The sequence below is a fragment of the Dasypus novemcinctus genome, chromosome 15, assembly GCF_030445035.2.
Source record: "Dasypus novemcinctus isolate mDasNov1 chromosome 15, mDasNov1.1.hap2, whole genome shotgun sequence".
Lineage (NCBI taxonomy): Eukaryota > Metazoa > Chordata > Mammalia > Cingulata > Dasypodidae > Dasypus > Dasypus novemcinctus.
In genome coordinates, this window is record NC_080687.1 from 19410290 (window position 1) to 19427657 (window position 17368).

Genomic DNA, 17368 nt, shown 5'->3' on the forward strand with positions numbered 1-17368 from the left:
TTCAGCCAGTCCAGCATGAAAGGAATGTCATGGCTGCTTAAGGGAAAGGCAATGGGGAGGTAAAAGGTTTTGGGGAGATGAAGAACCTGAATATTTTTTAAGCTGAGGAGAAGAGTCACTAAAGAGAAAGAGAGGGAAGAGGAAAGAGAAAGAGAGCATAACTGATGAGGACAGATCCTGGGAGAGGCAGAAAGAAACAGAATGTAGACCAGACAAAAGTTGAGAAAGCCAGAGAAAAGAGTAAGAGTAACAACAGTTAATCCCTTTAGATGAATGGGAAAGATAATGGTAATTTATTCATCTTTTCCTTCATTTAACCTAAGCTAGTTCTATAAAACTGTCATATAAACCATTCTAGGGGAGAGCGGATGTGGCTCAAGCAGTTGAGTGCCTGCCTCTTACATGGGAGGTCCTGGGTTTGGTTTCTAGTGCCTCCTAAAGAAGACAAAAACAAGAAAACAATGAGCATACAAGGAGCAAAAACAACAAACAGACAACGAGCTAGACAACAGGCAGACAACAAGCAAAAACAAAAATGAGCAGGGAGTGGGTGTGGCTCAAGCAGTTGAGTACCCACCTCCCACAGGATTGGTTCCTGGTGGCTCCTAAAGAAAAAACAGACAGACAAGAAGCACAAAACAATGAGCTCAAACAATGAGTAAACAACAACAACAACAAGCAAACAGACGAGGGAGCCATGTGGGGGGGTGTTAAAAAAATAAACCATTCTAGGCAAACTTCTCAATTCTTTTTCTCTCTGTAGTCATTAAGCCCTCCAGCATTATAGCCGTCTAATTTTCTTAAATCTAGTTTTGTCATTCTACGACTAGAACAAAAATTTCTTTGGGGGAACCATTTAAAATCTTGGTTTCATGGACATTCTCATATGCCGTTGGTGGGACTATTAATTAACATAATCTCTCTGTAAGGCAAACAGGCAATATAATTAAGCTTTAACATATGCATTCCATTTGATACATCTGATCCTGTACTCATGATCCAGCTCCTCCTCCAGCATTCCTAGTTCAGTAACGTAGTTGTTCATGCCAGAAACCTAGAAGTCAAATATTTCAATTACTGTCACTCACGACAGTCAATCACCAACTTAAAATATCTTGAATTTACTTACTTTTTTCCATCTCCCCAGCCATCACCCTGGGTCAAGTTATCACCCTCCCCATCTTAAACTACTGAAATAACCTCTTATCTGTTCTCCCCTTTTCCAGTCTTGTCCCCTTGCAAATCCATTATCTGATTAGCAGCCAGAATGATAATTTAGAAATAAAAATTAGATCATGCTACTTGTCTGCTTCTGGGTTAATGAGTAAAACTCAGAGGCACTAAAATAAGTAGACTCCAAATAAGGCTTGTTTTTGATGCATTACTATCTCACAAAGTGTAGGCAATATCTCTAGGGACCTAGAAAGTCCTAGTGCTGCGGTAACAAGTGACAACAAACTCGGTGGCTCAGAACAACAGGAATGTGTTCTTTCACAGTTTCGATGGCTAGAAGTCTGTGATCAAGGTGTCTTCAGGCCCTGAAGGCTCTAGAGGAGGATGCTTTCTTGCCTCTTCCTACTTGTGGTGGCTCCCGGCCCGCCTTGGTGTTTCTTGGCTTGTTGCCTCACTCCAATCTGTGCCTCCATCACCACATGGCTTTCTTCCCTGGGTGGATCTTCTCTGACTCTGTGAACAAATATCCCTCTCCTTTCTCTTCTAGACACCAGTCATTGGGTTTAGGGCCCATCCTAATCTAGTATGACCTCATTTTAACTTGATTACACCTGTAAAGACTATATTTCTGAATAAGATCGCATTCACAGGTATGGGGGCCTAGGACTTGAACACATCCTTTGAGGGGCATAATTCAACCTACTACAAACCTGTGGCAATGTAAAGCCATAGGTGCCCCAGAAAAACATGTTCTTAAATTTAATTCATTCTTGTTGGTATGAGCCCATTGGAAGTAGGACCTTTTGATGAGGTGACTTCATTTAAGAAAGTGTACCCCAGCCCAATCCTATTATTGGAGTCCCTTATAAGTGGAATGAATTCAGACATGAGAGAGAGAAAGCCACAGAGAAAGCAGCCCGAAACTGAAATCAATGAAACCTGGACAAGAAGGGAGAGACCAGGAGATGCCACCACGTGTCTTGCCATGTGACAGGAGAGCCAAGGATCGCCAGCAGCCACCCCAGAATGCCACAGTCTTTGAGGAGAAGGCATCACCTGGATGATGCCTCGGTTTGGATTTTCTTTTAGCCTCAAAACCATAAGCTAATAAATTCCTGTTGTTTAAGCCAATCCATTTCATGGTAGCTCCTTGAGAAGCCTAGGAAACCAAATCAATACTATTTCCTCTCACACACACACAAAACAAATATGTAGGGAGGTGGATGTGGTTTAACCAGTTGAGTGCCCACCTACCACCTGGGAGGTCCCAGGTTCAGGTCCCAGTGCCTCCTAAAGAAGATAAGCAGACACCGCATCCACCACAACACACTGGACACTGCACCTGCTGCAACAAACTAGATGCCACACCTGCCGCAATGAGCAGACACCTAAACAAGCAGATGCCACAAGCCAGCAGATGCCATAGCCCGCAGGGAGCAGATGTGGCTCAGGCTGTTGGGTACTTGCCTCCCAGGTGGGAGGTCCTGGGCTCGGTTCCTGGTGCCTCCTGGAGAAGGTGAGCAAACAATGAGTAGACATCAAGAGAACCACCTGGGGGAGGGAGGATAAATTAAAAATTTTTTAAAGTAAATAAATCTTTTTTAAAAAGCAAATATATAAACAAATAAATGCCTAAAATACCAATGAAAGATTGGAGTAAATTAGACTTCATCAAAATTTAAGTATTTTGTTCTTTAAAATTCACATTTAAGGAAATGAAAACACAAACCATAGACTGGGACAAAAAAAATTGCAAATCTTATATTTGATAAAAGACTTCTATACAGACTATGTAAGGAACACTTACAACTCAATGATAAGAAGTAAAACAACACATTTTAAAAAGAAAGCAAAAGATTTGGATTTGTAGACCAAAGTTCATAGCAGCATTAGGCACAATAGCCAAAAGGTGAAAGCATCACAGATGTCCATCAACAGATGAATGGATAAACAAAATGCTGCATATACATACAATGGAATATTAATCAGCCATAAAAAGAATGAAGTTCTGGCACATGCTACAACATGGATGAAATTTGAAGTCATCTTGTTGTGTGAAGTATGTCAGACACACAGGGGCAGATATCATATGATTCCACTTATATAAAGTAACCAGAGTATGTAAATTAATAAGGAAATAGAGTGGAGTACAGGTGATGGGGGTAGAGGGGAGGGAGAATGGGGAGTTAATATGTAATGGGTAGAGTCCTGACGGGGGTGATGGGGAGGTTCTGGCAATGAATGGTGGTAAGGGTAGCACAACACTGAGAACATGATTAATCCCACTGAACTGTATGTTTGGGAGTGGTGGATATGGGAAATTTTTGTTCTATAAGTGTTTCCATAATTAAAAGGAGAGACAGTGAATTTGGAATTTAGGATGATGGATTTGTCTGCCAAATGTGTGTGTAATCACCAGAAGAACTACTTCCCACATCAAACACTGGAAAATATCATGTATGTGTGCAATAATTCAGTACATATGTTGACTATTGTATAAAATGTTTACAATGGATGCAATTATTGCAATTCTTTGTCACCCTTATTCAAATAAAGCATCCTTGAAGAGAAAGAGAGAGAGACTAAAGAGACAATGAGGGAAGCGGATTTGGCTCAACTGATAGAGTGTCCACCTACCACATGGGAGGTCCAGGGTTCAAACCCAGGGCCTCCTGACCCGTGTGGTGAGCTGGTCCACATGCAGTGCTGATGCGTGCAAGGACTGCTGTGCCACACAGGGGTGTCTGTCACATAGGGGAGCCCCCCACACAAGGACTGCACCCCGCAAGGAGAGTCACCCCTTGCAACAAAAGTACAGCCTGCCCAGGAGTGGGGCCGCACACATGGAGAGCTGACGCAGCAAGATGACGCAACAGAAGAAAGACACAGATTCCCAGGGCCACTGACAAGAATAGAAGCAGACACAGAAGAACACACAGTGAATGGACACAGAGAGCAGACAACGGGGCAGGGGCAGGGGGTGGAGGAGGGGGGAGGGAATGGGAGAGAAATAAATAAAATAAATCTTAAAAAAAAAAAAAAAGAAACGGTGACAATTAAATGTAATACATGATCCTGGACTGAATCTAAAAATGGAGAAAAAAAGGCCCAGAAGAACTTATTAGGTACTGGGTATTGAATCATGTGCCCCACAGAAAGCAAGTTGAGGTCCCAAATTCTGGTCCTGCAGGTATGAGCCCATTTGTAAATAGGGCCTCTGAAGGTGCTATTAGTTAAGGTGTGCCCAAACCGAATGAGGGTGGACCTTAATTCAGTATGGCTGAAGTCCTTCTAAGCAAAGGAAATTAGACACCACCCACTGCCCCAGCTCAGATGCATCTGTGGGATAGAATTCTTTGTTCCCTTTGCGAGTACCTGGTATCTGCTTATGGAGGGAGCAAAGTACACCAAATGTGCAAATGTAGTGTGTTTGTATGTCTGTTCCAACCCAACTGATTACTTCCTAAAAGGCTGACACAAGGAGCTTATCTGTTTCACCTAACCTGGAACTCACTTGGGGCAGAGAAGCCCAACAGAGATGGGGCATGTCACCGAGCAAATCACAGCCACCTGTGCAGAGTACAGCTGAACCGTACAATACAGTGCCTGGGAACCTGGAGGAGATGCTGGGTAGAGAGGGTTTTTTTTTGGTTAGGGGAATGGGGGGATTATCACACTTAGGAACATTTGTGCATACTGGGGAATTGTAAGCTATGACACAAGCTCAAGGTAAGAGAGACAACCCACAGAGAACTGAGAAGACCCTAAAAGATCACCTAGGGCTGATCTATAGCTCACTACAAGCTGCACTAAGCTTCCCCCCCTGCTCGTTGTTTGCTGTCACTGTCTACTCTCTGTGTCCATTTGCTGTGTCTCTCTGTGTTGCTCATCTTCTCTTTAGGAGGCACTGGGAACTGAACCCAGGACTTCCCATATGAAAGAGTGGTACTCAATCACCTGAGCCACCTAAGTTCCCTGGTTTGTTGTGTCTTTCTTCTTTGTATTTCTTTTGTTGCATCATCATGTTTTTTGTGTGTTTTTTTTTTAAAGATTTATTTATTTATTTAATTTCCCCCCCTCCCCTGGTTGTCTGTTCTTGGTGTCTATTTGTTGCGTCTTGTTTCTTTGTCTGCTTTTGTTTCTTTGTCCGCTTCTGTTGTCGTCAGCGGCACAGGAAGTGTGGGCGGCGCCATTCCTGGGCAGGCTGCACTTTCTTTTCACGCTGGGCGGCTTTCCTCACGGGCGCACTCCTTGCGCGTGGGGGCTCCCCCACGCGGGGGACACCCTTGCGTGGCACGGCACTCCTTGCGCGCATCAGCACTGCGCATGGCCAGCTCCACACGGGTCGAGGAGGCCCGGGGTTTGAACCGCGGACCTCCCATGTGGTAGACGGAAGCCCTAACCACTGGGCCAAAGTCCGTTTCCCATGCATCATCATGTTGTGTCAGTTCTCCGTACCAGCTCACCTTCTCCAGGAGGCAACAGGAGGTGATCCCAGGACCTTCCATGTGGTAGGTGGAAGCCCAATTTCTTGAGCCACATCCACTTCCCTGCACTATGCTTTGAGGGTATGGTGGTTTGTAGCAATGTACCCCAGAAAAACTTCAGTTGGGGTGTGGCCCAACTCAATCAGAATGGGTCTTAAGCCTATTACTGGACTTCTTTATAAACAATGCAATTCAGACAAAGAGAGAGAAAGTCACAGGAGTAGCAGCCAGAAGCCAAAATCGAAATGCGCCATGTGCATTGCCGTGTGACAACCTGAGGTCCAAGGACTGACAGCAGCCAGCCTCAGAATGTCACAGTCTGCACGGAGAAAGGATCACCTTGATGATGTTTTGATTTGGACTTTTCCTAGCCTTAAAACCATGAGCAATAATTCCCACTGTTTAAGCCAACTCATATGTATGGTGTTTGCTTGAGCAGCCAAGGAAACCAAAACAGATCTTGGTACTAGGTATAGGGTGCTGCTATTGCAAATGTAAAAAAAAAAAAAAAGTGGAAACAGCTTTGGAATTGAGTATTGTATAGAGGCTGGAAGAATTCTGAGGTGCTTGATAGAAAAAGCCTAGATTGCTTTGAAGAGATTATTGGTAGAAGTTGGCAGAAACATGAATGCTAATGGTATTTCTGATAAGGCCTCCCTACCACCTGGGAGGTCCATGTTTCAGTTCCTAGTGCCTCCTAAAGAAGACAGTGAGGTGGCATGACAGGCAGGCACAGCAAGCTGACACAACAAGATGGCACAACAAGAGACACAAGAAGGAAACATAATGAGAGACACAACAAAGCAGGGAGCAGAGGTTCCCAGTGCCTCCTAAAGAAAACAAGCAAGAGAGCAAGCTGATGCAATGAGCAGGCATGATGCAACAAGAGACACAAGGAGAGAAAAGATATTGAGAGACACAACAAAGCAGGAAATGGAGGCGGCTCAAGCGATTAGGCACCTCCCTCCCACATTGGAGGTCTCAGATTCAGTTCCCAGTGCCTCCTAAAGACACAGCACACAGCAAGTGCAAACAACAAGAGGGTGGGGAGAAATAATAAATAAATAAATAAATAAATAAATAAATAAAATCTTTAAAAAAAAGAAGGTGTCCCTCAACACAGCATCAATTTACACTAGTCTTCAACTATTAAAAAAGAAAAAAGGAGCCTTTCCTAGGGGAAAGGAAAAATCTGATTTTTAGAAATAATACATAAGAATATTCAAATGTCTGGAATTCAATGAGAAATCGCAAGGCCTACAAGAAGCAAGAAGAGATGCCCATTAAAAGGAACAAAATAAAGTGACAGAAAATATCCCTAAGGAAGCACAGATGTTGCAATCACTTATCAAAGATGTTAACTCTTTTATATAAGTTCAATTACTAAAGGAAAACATGGACAAAGAGTTAAAGGAAAACAAAAACAATACATGAACAAAAGGAGGAATGAAAAAAAGTGAAATAAGTTTTTAAAAGCAACCAAACAGAAATTCTGGAACTGAAAAGTATATAACTAGGATAAAAAATTTCCTGAAGGGGCTCAACAGCTGACTTGGACAGGCAGAAAAAAGAAACAGCAACTTGAGGTAGACAATAGAAATAATTCAGTCAGAGAAGAAGAAAGAAAAAAAGAATGAAAAAGAGTGAATAAAATCTAAGAGACCTATAGGACACCATGAAGTGAACCAACATAAATATTGTGTGAGATTCAGAAGGAGAAGAGAAAGAGAAAGGGGCAGAAAAAGTACTTAGATATAATGCCCCCAAACTCCCCAAATTTGATGAAAGACATGAACGTATACATTGAAAAAGTTCAATGAATTCCAAAAAGAGTAAACTCAAAGAAAATCACACTGAGACAAATTATAGCCTCTCTGTCAAAGGCCAAAGACAAAGAGAGAATCCTAAAAGTAGTAAGAGTGAAGCAACTCATCATGTACAACAGATCAGCAAGATTAAGTGTTGATTTTGCTTGAGAAACCACAGAGATCAGAAAGCACTGGATGACATGTTTAAAAGGCTGGAAGCAAATGAAAAAGGTCATTGAAGAATTTTATATCCAGCAAAACTATCCTTCAAAAATGAGGGATGGAAGGGAGAGGCAAGGTGGCAGCAGAATAAGGGCCTCTAAGAATCAGCTTGTCCTACAATGTAGTAATCACGCAGAGCTATCTAAATCATGTTTGGGTGGCCCGAAGAGCTGCAACATCTTGGAAGAATGGAAGGAGAATGCCCATCTGCAGTGAGGATTCATGAGTAGAGCACTCCACGCTAGAGAGGTTGGTGCCCATCCCCCTCTGGTGGCACAAGACACCTTGGGAGCTATTCCCTGGCTGGAGCTGCAAGCTCCATTTCCAAACCTGGGGGAGGAAGAGAGTCAGACACCGACTTTAGTTACTGATTAGTAAGTTCATCTGGCTAAAGTCCAATCCTAAGAACACCTAACGTTCAAACCTGTCCAAATTGGAAAGAGGCTGGTAACTTATATTTTAACTCCACCTCCAACATAGAGGAGAGCAGGGCTGATTAAAAATTACAGTGATGGTAGGGACAAGTTTCTTTCCACCTAGGTCAGATTGCTGCCCTAGCCTAGGCTCTAGCCCCATCTCAGGCTTGGAGGAAGCTGGGGGGAGCTGCACCAGCCTCTCTAGGCAAATGTAGTCACTTACGGCCTGCACAGATGGAATAATGGACACCTGTGGCTCTATCCCTCCGACCCTCCCCCCAATAGGATGCAGAGGTAGTGTTTCTCCAGCCTCTGGAAACTGCTTTTTTCAGTTCACATGAACTGGACTTTTGGACACCTGTGGCTCAATGCCAACTCCCAGTAGGACAGGGGTGTGGATGGTGTTTCCTCAGCCTTTCCAGGCAAATGCAGGCACTTTTGGCCTGCACAGACTATACATATATACATATATATATATATTTTATATATATAATATATATATATAAATATAATATATATATTTTAATGAGGGAGAAATCATAATATTCCCAGATAAACAGATGCTAAGGAAGTTAGTTATAACTGTACCTTTCCTACAAGAAATGCTAAGTAGAGTCCTTAAGAATGAAAGGAAGGGACACTAAATGGTAACCTGAAGTTGTATGAAGAAAAAAATATATATCCATGATAAAGATGAATACATGGTAAAATATATATGCCAATATTACTTTATTCATAGATTGTAACTCTACATGTGTTTCTTACATGACCTAAAATACAAATTCATAAAAGTAACATAAACCTATAACATTGGACATACAATGTATAAATATGTAATCTGTGACAAGAACAACATAAAGGGATGGGGACAGGTGTATAGGGCAGACATTGTATATGCTACTATTTATTTAAGTTAGATTATTATAGTTTTAGGATTTTAATTGGTAACCCCCATAGTAACCATAAAGTAAAAAAAATTTAAATATCAAAAAGGAAGAGAGAAGGGGATCAAGCTGTTTTGTTACAAACATTCAGCTAAACAAAAAAGACAGCAACAATGGAGGGAATTGGGAGAAAAAAGGTATCAGAGTTACAAAAAAAAAAAAAAGCCAAATAGCTGAAGTAATTCCTGCCTGATCAGAAAATAACTTGAATATAAATGGATTAAATTATTTAATTAACAGTAGAGATAGAAAGGATAAAAAAAGCATTACCCAAATATATGCTGTTTATAAGAGACCCACCTTAGCCACAAAGACACAAATAGGTTTAAAGTGAAAGGATAGAAAAAGTGTTCCATGATAATAGTAACTAAAAGAGAGGGGGGTAGCTATACAAATATCAGACAAGATAGGCTTAAGTCAAAAACTGCTACAAAGGGAAGTGGACTTGGCCCAGTGGTTAGGGTGTCCGTCTACCATATGGGAGGTCTGCGGTTCAAACCTGGGGCCTCCCTGACCCATATGGAGGCGGCTCATGCACAGTGCTGATGCGCACAAGGAGTGCGGTGCCCCGTGTAGGGGAGCCCCACGCGCAAGGAGTGCGTCCCGTAAGGAGAGCTGCCTAGGGCGAAAGAAAGTTCAACCTGCCCAGGAATGGCACCGCACACACGGAGAGCTGACACAACAACAACAAAAAAGAAACACAGATCCTGTGTCACTGACAACAACAGAAGCAGACAAAGAAGAACACGCAGCAAATAGACACAGAGAACAGACAATTGGGGCGGGGGAAGGGGAGAGGAAAACAAAAACAAAAACAAAAAACAAAAATAAATGTTAAAAAAAAAACAACTGCTGCAAGCCAGAAAGAGGGAGCAGATCTGACTCAAGCAGCTGGGCATCTGCCTCCCACATGGGAGGTCCTGTGATCGGTTCCATGTCTCCTAAAGAAGACGAGCTGATAGACAGACACAACAAGCAGACAGATGATGAAGCCATCTGTGGGGTGGGAAGGGCATTATATATATATATAGAGAGAGAGACAAAGAATAACATTATTTATTGATAAAATGGTCAATCCATTAAGAAGTTACAGGGAAGCAGACTTGGCCCAGTGGTTAGGGCGTCCATCTACCACATGGGAGGTCCGCAATTCAAACCCTGGGCCTCCTTGACCCACGTGGAGCTGGCCATGCACAGTGCTGATGCGCACAAGGAGTGCCGTGCCATGCAGGGGTGACCCCCGCGTAGGGGAGCTCTACGTGCAAGGAGTGTGCCCCATAAGGAGAGCTGCCCAGTGCAAAAGAAAGTTCAGCCTGCCCAGGAAAGGCACCGCACACACAGAGAGTTGATGGAGAGTTGACGCAGCAAGATGACGCAACAAAAAGATAAACAGATTCCCGAGTGTGCTGACAACAACGGAAGCGGACAAAAAGAAGAATATGCAGCAAATGGACACAGAGAACAGACAACTGGGGCGGGGGTGTGGGAAGGGAAGGGGAGAGAAATAAATAAAATAAATCTTAAAAAAAAAAGAAGATACAGCAATTGAAAATACATATGCAAAAGACAAAAGAACCCCCAAATACCTGAAACAATCACGGACAGAATTGAAGGGAGAAATACACAGTCTACATTAATGGTTGCAGGTTTCAATACACCACTTTTCAAAGTAGATAGAGAGATGTGGAAGTGGCTCAGGCGATAAGCGCCTCCCTCCCATATGGGAGGTCTCCAGGTTCGGTTCCTGGTGCCTCCTAGAAAGAGAAGACCACCACACAACAAATGGACAGTAAATGCAAACAACAAGGGGACAGGAAGAAATAAATAAAGTAAATCCTTAAAAAAAAAAAGTAGGTAGAGCATTTAGACAGAAGAGCAATAAGGAAACAAAGTACTTGAACAATACTGTAATCCAAACATACCTAACAGGAATATATAGAAACCAACACCAGAAGCACATTCTCCTCAAACGCACATGGATCATTCTCCACAATGTGTCATACATTAGGTCACAAAACAAGCCTCAATAAATTAAAAAAATATTAAAATCTGATACAAAGCATTTTCTCTGACCTCAATGGAATGCAAATGAAGGAAACTGAGGGAAAACATGAAAATTCACATATATGTGAAAATTAATAGCACACTCTTAAAAAAACAATGGGACAAAGAAGAAATCATGAAGAAAATTAGGAAATGTTATGAACCGAATGAAAATGAAGATAAAGCATATCAAAATTTACAGAATTCAGTAAAGGCAGAGCTGAGAGGGAAATTTATAGCACTAAGTACTTACATTAAAACAGAAGCTCTCAAATCAGAGTTCTAACCTCACACCTAAAATAATGTAAAAAACGACCATCAAACTATTCCCAAAGTGAGAAGGAAGGAAATAATAATAATTGGAGTGGAGATAAATGAAATAGAGACTATAAACCAATCAATGAATCCAAAAGTTGGTTCCAAAAATATCAGTAAGACCAACAATCATTTAACTAGACTGACAAAGAAAAGAAGAGAGAGTATGCAAATAACTAAAATCAGAAATAAAATGTGGGGGTTCATTACTATTGATCCCATAAAAAATTTTTTTAAAAAATTATAAGAGGATACTATGGAGAATTCTATGCCAACAAATTAGGTAAGCTAGATGAAATGGACAAACTCCTAGAAACACACAAACTACCTATATTGATTCGAGAAGAAATATGAGATGTCAACAGACCAATAACAAGCGAAGAGCTTGAATCAGTTATCAAAAACTTCCCAAACTAGAAAACTCCAAGACCAGATGGAGTCCCTGTTTAATTTTACCAAACACTCCAAGAAATTAACACCAATCCTACTCAAACTCTTCCAAAAAATTGTAGAGGAAAGAACACTTTCCAACTCATTTTATGAGATTAGAATCACCCTAATATCAAAGCCATATATAATGATATCACAAGAAAAAAAACTACAGACCAATATCCCTCATGAATATAAATGTAAAAATCCTCAACCAAATACTACCAAACCAAATCCAATAGCATATTAATAGAATGATCAAGTGGGATTTATCCCAGTTATGCAAGGATGGTTCAACATAAGAAAATCAATTAATGTAATAGACCACATCAATATAATGAAGGGGGAAAAATCACAAGTTCATTTCAATTGATGCAGAAAAGGCATTTGACAAAATGTCATCACTTCTTGATAAAAACAGACAACTAGGAACAGAAGGAAACATCCTCAACATGATAAAGGGCGCTTATGAAAAACCCACAGTTAACATCATACTCAATTGTGAAAGACTGAAAGTTTTCCCTTTAAGGTTGGGTACAAGACAAGGATGCCCACAGTCACCACTGCTATTCAACATTGTAATGAAAGTTCTGGGCAGAGCAATCAGGCAAGGAAAAATAAAAGCATCCAAATAGGAAATGAAGAAGTCAAACATTTCCTATTTGCAGAGGACATGAACCTATATATAGAAAATCCCAAAAAAATCCACAGCAAAACCTGTAGAGTTAATAAATACATTTAGTAAAGTGGGGCATAAGATAAACATGCAAAAATCAGTTGTGTTTCTACAAACAATAATGAAAATCTGAAGAGGAAATTAAGAAAATAATGCATTTACAAGAGCAACTAAAAGAATCAAATGTTTAAGAATAAATTTTACCAAGGATGTAAAGGAATTCTATATGGAAAATGCAAAACATGTTTATAAGAAATCAAAGAAGACCTAAATAAATGGTTGCAGAGAAAATGGATCACTAATATATACTGGTGGGAATGTAAAATGATACCAAAAATTTTGGAAAACATTTGGGTAGCTACTTATAAATTTAAGCATGCAACTACCATACAACCCAACAATTTCACCCATGCTAATTAGACTCAGAAAAATGAGAAATTTTGTTCACACAAAAACCTGTACCTTAATGTTCATAGTAGTTTTATTGGCAATAGCCCAAAATGACCCCAATGACCTTCAATAGTTGAATGGTTAAACTAATACATACATACCACAGAATACTACTCAAATAAAATGGAATGAACTATTGATATATTGTTACATTCTTTCACAAAAACTTGGAAAAATCTTCAGGGAATCATTGAATAAATCCATTTGCATGGTATTTGCTTTAGTAACAAGGAAACTAAAACAGCATCTATGAAAAAGCTACATCTAACATAATACAAAATGGTGATATATTGGGTGTTTCTCCCTAATGTCTGTAATAAGATATGGATGTCCACACTCACAATTTCTACATAACATTGTTCAGGAGATCATAGCCAGTGCAGTAAGATAAGTAAAAGAAAGTAAAGGAATAAGTAAACTGTTTTGATATGACATGATGATATAATTCTATATGTGGAAAACCGAAGCAATCTAGTAGAAATAATCAGTAAATTTAGAAGATTCTCTGGATACACGGTCAATGCAAAATAAAATCAATTGTATTTCTATATAGCAAAATACTTTGGAAAATATATGTATGTATGAATTGTATGTGTATTTGTCTGTAGCTAATCATATGACTGGTTTCTTAAAGAGAGAAATACACAGATTATTATCAGCCCGGCTATTTGATTTCATTTATCAAATTGTTAAATTTGATAAAGATTGATTTATCTTGTTTGAGGCCTCTTTTGGTGTATTTTTTTGTTTAAATATGTTAATCAACTTACTTCATTATAATGTTAAAATATTAAAATATGTGGTGGTGGTATAAAGATAGAAAAATTGATAAATGATACAGAATAGAAAATCCTAACATAGACCTACACATTTATAATCCCTTGATTTTCAACAAAGTCATCAATGCAATTCAATAGGGGAAAGTCTTTTTTCAATAAATGGGGCTAGATCAACTGGATATCCATATAGAAAAAAATGAACTTTGATCTATACCTCACACCAACCCCCAAAATTAATGTGTAAAAATTAAAACTATATTTTATAGAACAAAACAAAGAACCTTGGGATAGGCAACGATTTTTAAACATGATGAAATAGTACCAACTGTAAAAGAAAATAATGTATAAATAGTACTTCATCAAAATTTAAAACCTCTTCTACCCACTATCACATCCCTCCCATTCCCACATAAATCAACTCAGTTCTAGAACTTGGTTTAATGTCAGCCTTACATAACTTAGGTCTGAAAAGTGCTGAGTCTCTTTTACTGTCAGATGCCAACTTGGAGATAGCCAAGAATTAAGAACGCCTGAGACGTGACCTCACATTCATGTGTCACAGCAGCTACTCCATGACGTATGAGAACATTCCAAAGTGGAAGTGAAACCTGATATGTAATAGCAATTTTTATCATGAAAAGCATTTCAGATGAAACATTAATGGCACTGAAAAACTATTTCGATTCAGAACAAAATGACTTTGGCTCTTACTCTGAAAATGAATGTTTAAACCATGCATGATGAAATAGACTAAAATGATACTGTACACAGGGGAAAACATTTTTTAATCTGCTCATCAAAAGAAAGTGAAAGGAAAAAAAATTAAAAATATTAAAAAAAGAAAGTGAAAGGACCATCCATAGACTGAGGGAATATCCTATATATATTTATATAACAAAGGGCTCCTTTTCAGAATATATAAATAACAATTACAAACCAATAAATAAAAGAAAAAAACAACACATCAAAATATTTGAACAGGCACTATATTAAAGAAGAAATCCAAATTGCCTTTAAGCCTGTTAAAAGATTCTCAACCTCATTAGTAGTCAGGAAAATATATATTAAAACCATAGTGAAATACCATTTCAAACCCATCAAAATAGCTAACGGGCAAAGGATTGACCATAGCAATGCTGGCAAAAAATGTGGTACAATTGGAGCTGTCGTATATTTGTAGGAGTTTAAAATACTAAAGTCACTTTGGAAAACAGATTGGCATTTTCTAACGAAGTCAAACATATGACTGACTGCTTGGTGACCCAGTAATTCCATTCCCAGATATACCGACGAGAGAAATGAGTGCATATGTTTATGTCGTACGTTTATAGCAGCATTATTTCTAACAGCCCCAAACTGCAACCTATCCACTCGCTCTCCAACAGTATAGCAGATAGATAAATTGTGATGTAGTGACACATGAAATGAACTGTTACATTTTGTCAATCCATTCATCCGTCGATGGTCACTTGGGTTGCTTCTACCTTTGGCTATTGTGAATAATGCAGCTATGAACATTGGTGTATAGATATCTATCTGAGTCTCTGCTTTCAATTCTTGTGGGTTCATACCTAGCCGTAGAATTGCCACGTCATATGGTAATTCTATACTTCACTTTCTGAGGAACCGCCAAACTGTTTTCCACAGTGGCTGCACCGTTTTACATTCCCACCATCAACTCTTTTTTAAATATTCTTTCCTTTATTAGAGAATTTGTAGATTTACAAAACAATCATGCATAAAATACAGTATTCCATTTACCACCCTATTATTAACACCTTGCATTGCTGTGGAACATTTGTTACAATTGATGATAACAGATTTTTATAAGTATATTACTGACTATAGTTCATAATTTATTTATTTATTTATTTATTTAAGATTTATTTTTATTTCTTTAATTCCCCTCCCCTCCCCCGGTTGTCTGTTTTCTGTGTCTTTTTGCTGCGTCTTGTTTCTTTGTCCGCTTCTGTTGTCGTCAGCGGCACGGGAAGTGTGGGCGGCACCATTCCTCGGGCAGGCTGCTCCCTCCTTCGCGCTGGGCGGCTCTCCTTATGGGTGCACTCCTTGCGCGTGGGGCTCCCCTACGCGGGGGACACCCTGCGTGGCGCGGCACTCCTTGCGCGCATCAGCACTGCGCATGGCCAGCTCCACACGGGTCAAGGAGGCCCGGGGCTTGAACCGCGGGCCTCCCATGTGGTAGACGGACGCCCTAACCACTGGGCCAAAGTCCGTTTCCCCATATAGTTCATAATTTAAAATGGGTTTTCCTGTTTGTGTAGTGTAGTTCCATGGATTTTTTTTAAAAATTTTATTCTGTTACCATACATACAATCTAACATTTCCCTTTTTAATCACATTCAGATATGTATTTCCGTGGTTAATTACAATCACAATGTTGTGCTATCATCACTACCATCCATTACTAAAACATTTCATCATTCCATATAGGAACCTTGTACATTTTAAACCTTAACTTCCCATTCCTTGTTCCCATCTCATCCCTTGGTAACCTGTATTTTAGATTCTGGTTCTATGAGTTTCCTTATTCTAATTATTCCAAATAAGTGAGATAATACAATATTTGTCCTATGTCTCTGGCTTATTGAATCAATCTGATGTCTTCAAGATCCATCCATGTATCAGGACTTCATTCCTTTTTGTCTGAGTAATATTCCTTCATATGTATATACCACATTTTACTTATCCATTAATCAGCTGATGAACACTTGGGTAGCTTCCACCTTTTGGCAATTGTAAATAATGTCATTATAATATTGGTGTGCAACTATCTGTTCAAGTCCCTGCTTTCAAGTCTTTTGGGGAGGTACCTAGTTGTGGAATTGCCAGGTCACATGGTAATTCTATACTTAGCTTTCTGATGAACCACCAAACTATCTTCCACGGTGGCTGCACTATCTTACACTGCCAGCAGGAGTAAAGGAGTGTTCCAATTTCCCTGTATTCTCTCCAACACTTGTTATTTTCCATTTTTAAAAAAACAGCAGCCATTCTGATCCTCCTGGTGCCTTCCACAGGCTGTGGTCTTGCAGCGACTCTATAGAAAGAGGAGGCAGAGTCAACCTCCTCGTACGTACCTCATCCCAGGCCTTGTAGCTGGCCTGAACTGTGAATGGGGGGACATAGACCAGAAAAAAAAAGAGAAGAAAAGAAAAGAAAAAAGCAGCTATTCTGATGTGTATGAAATAGTACAACAACCACAAGAACTGGCAGAAACATCTTTCTCAAAGCTCCAGAAAACAGTGAAAAGATGGTAGCAGCAGGGCAAGCGCTGAATCAAGAGAGAGCTTCCTTAAAAGCAGTAGGACCCCGTGGTGCCTGGCGGGCCCCCCTCTGGCTTGGGGCAGAGCTGGCTAAGCTCCAGTGCAGAGAACCCTGGCCCCAGCTGCAGAGGAGCAGAGCATCCCCTGACTTGCATGTCGGGCCCAGTCTGGCCCGTGGTAGCCTGGGGGGCTCGCCCTCCCTGACTTTGCCTTGTGTGTGGAAGGCAGTTCACCAAGCTCTCCTAAGGAACAAGTAAGGGAACCGGCTTTTAAAAGTAAACAAACAAGTATCTTTTCTTTCGACTAATTTTAGACTTACAGAAAAGTTGCAAAAATAGTACA

At 40.1% G+C, this 17368-nt stretch overlaps 1 non-coding gene across 1 annotated transcript; it reads left to right on the top strand.

Moving 5' to 3' along the window:
* Window positions 1-16758: 16758 nt before the first annotated feature.
* Window positions 16759-16889, top strand: LOC111762380 (small nucleolar RNA SNORA51). Its single transcript, XR_002795501.1, has one exon. It is a non-coding gene; the product is annotated as a small nucleolar RNA SNORA51 (small nucleolar RNA).
* The last annotated feature ends 479 nt before the right edge of the window (window positions 16890-17368 follow it).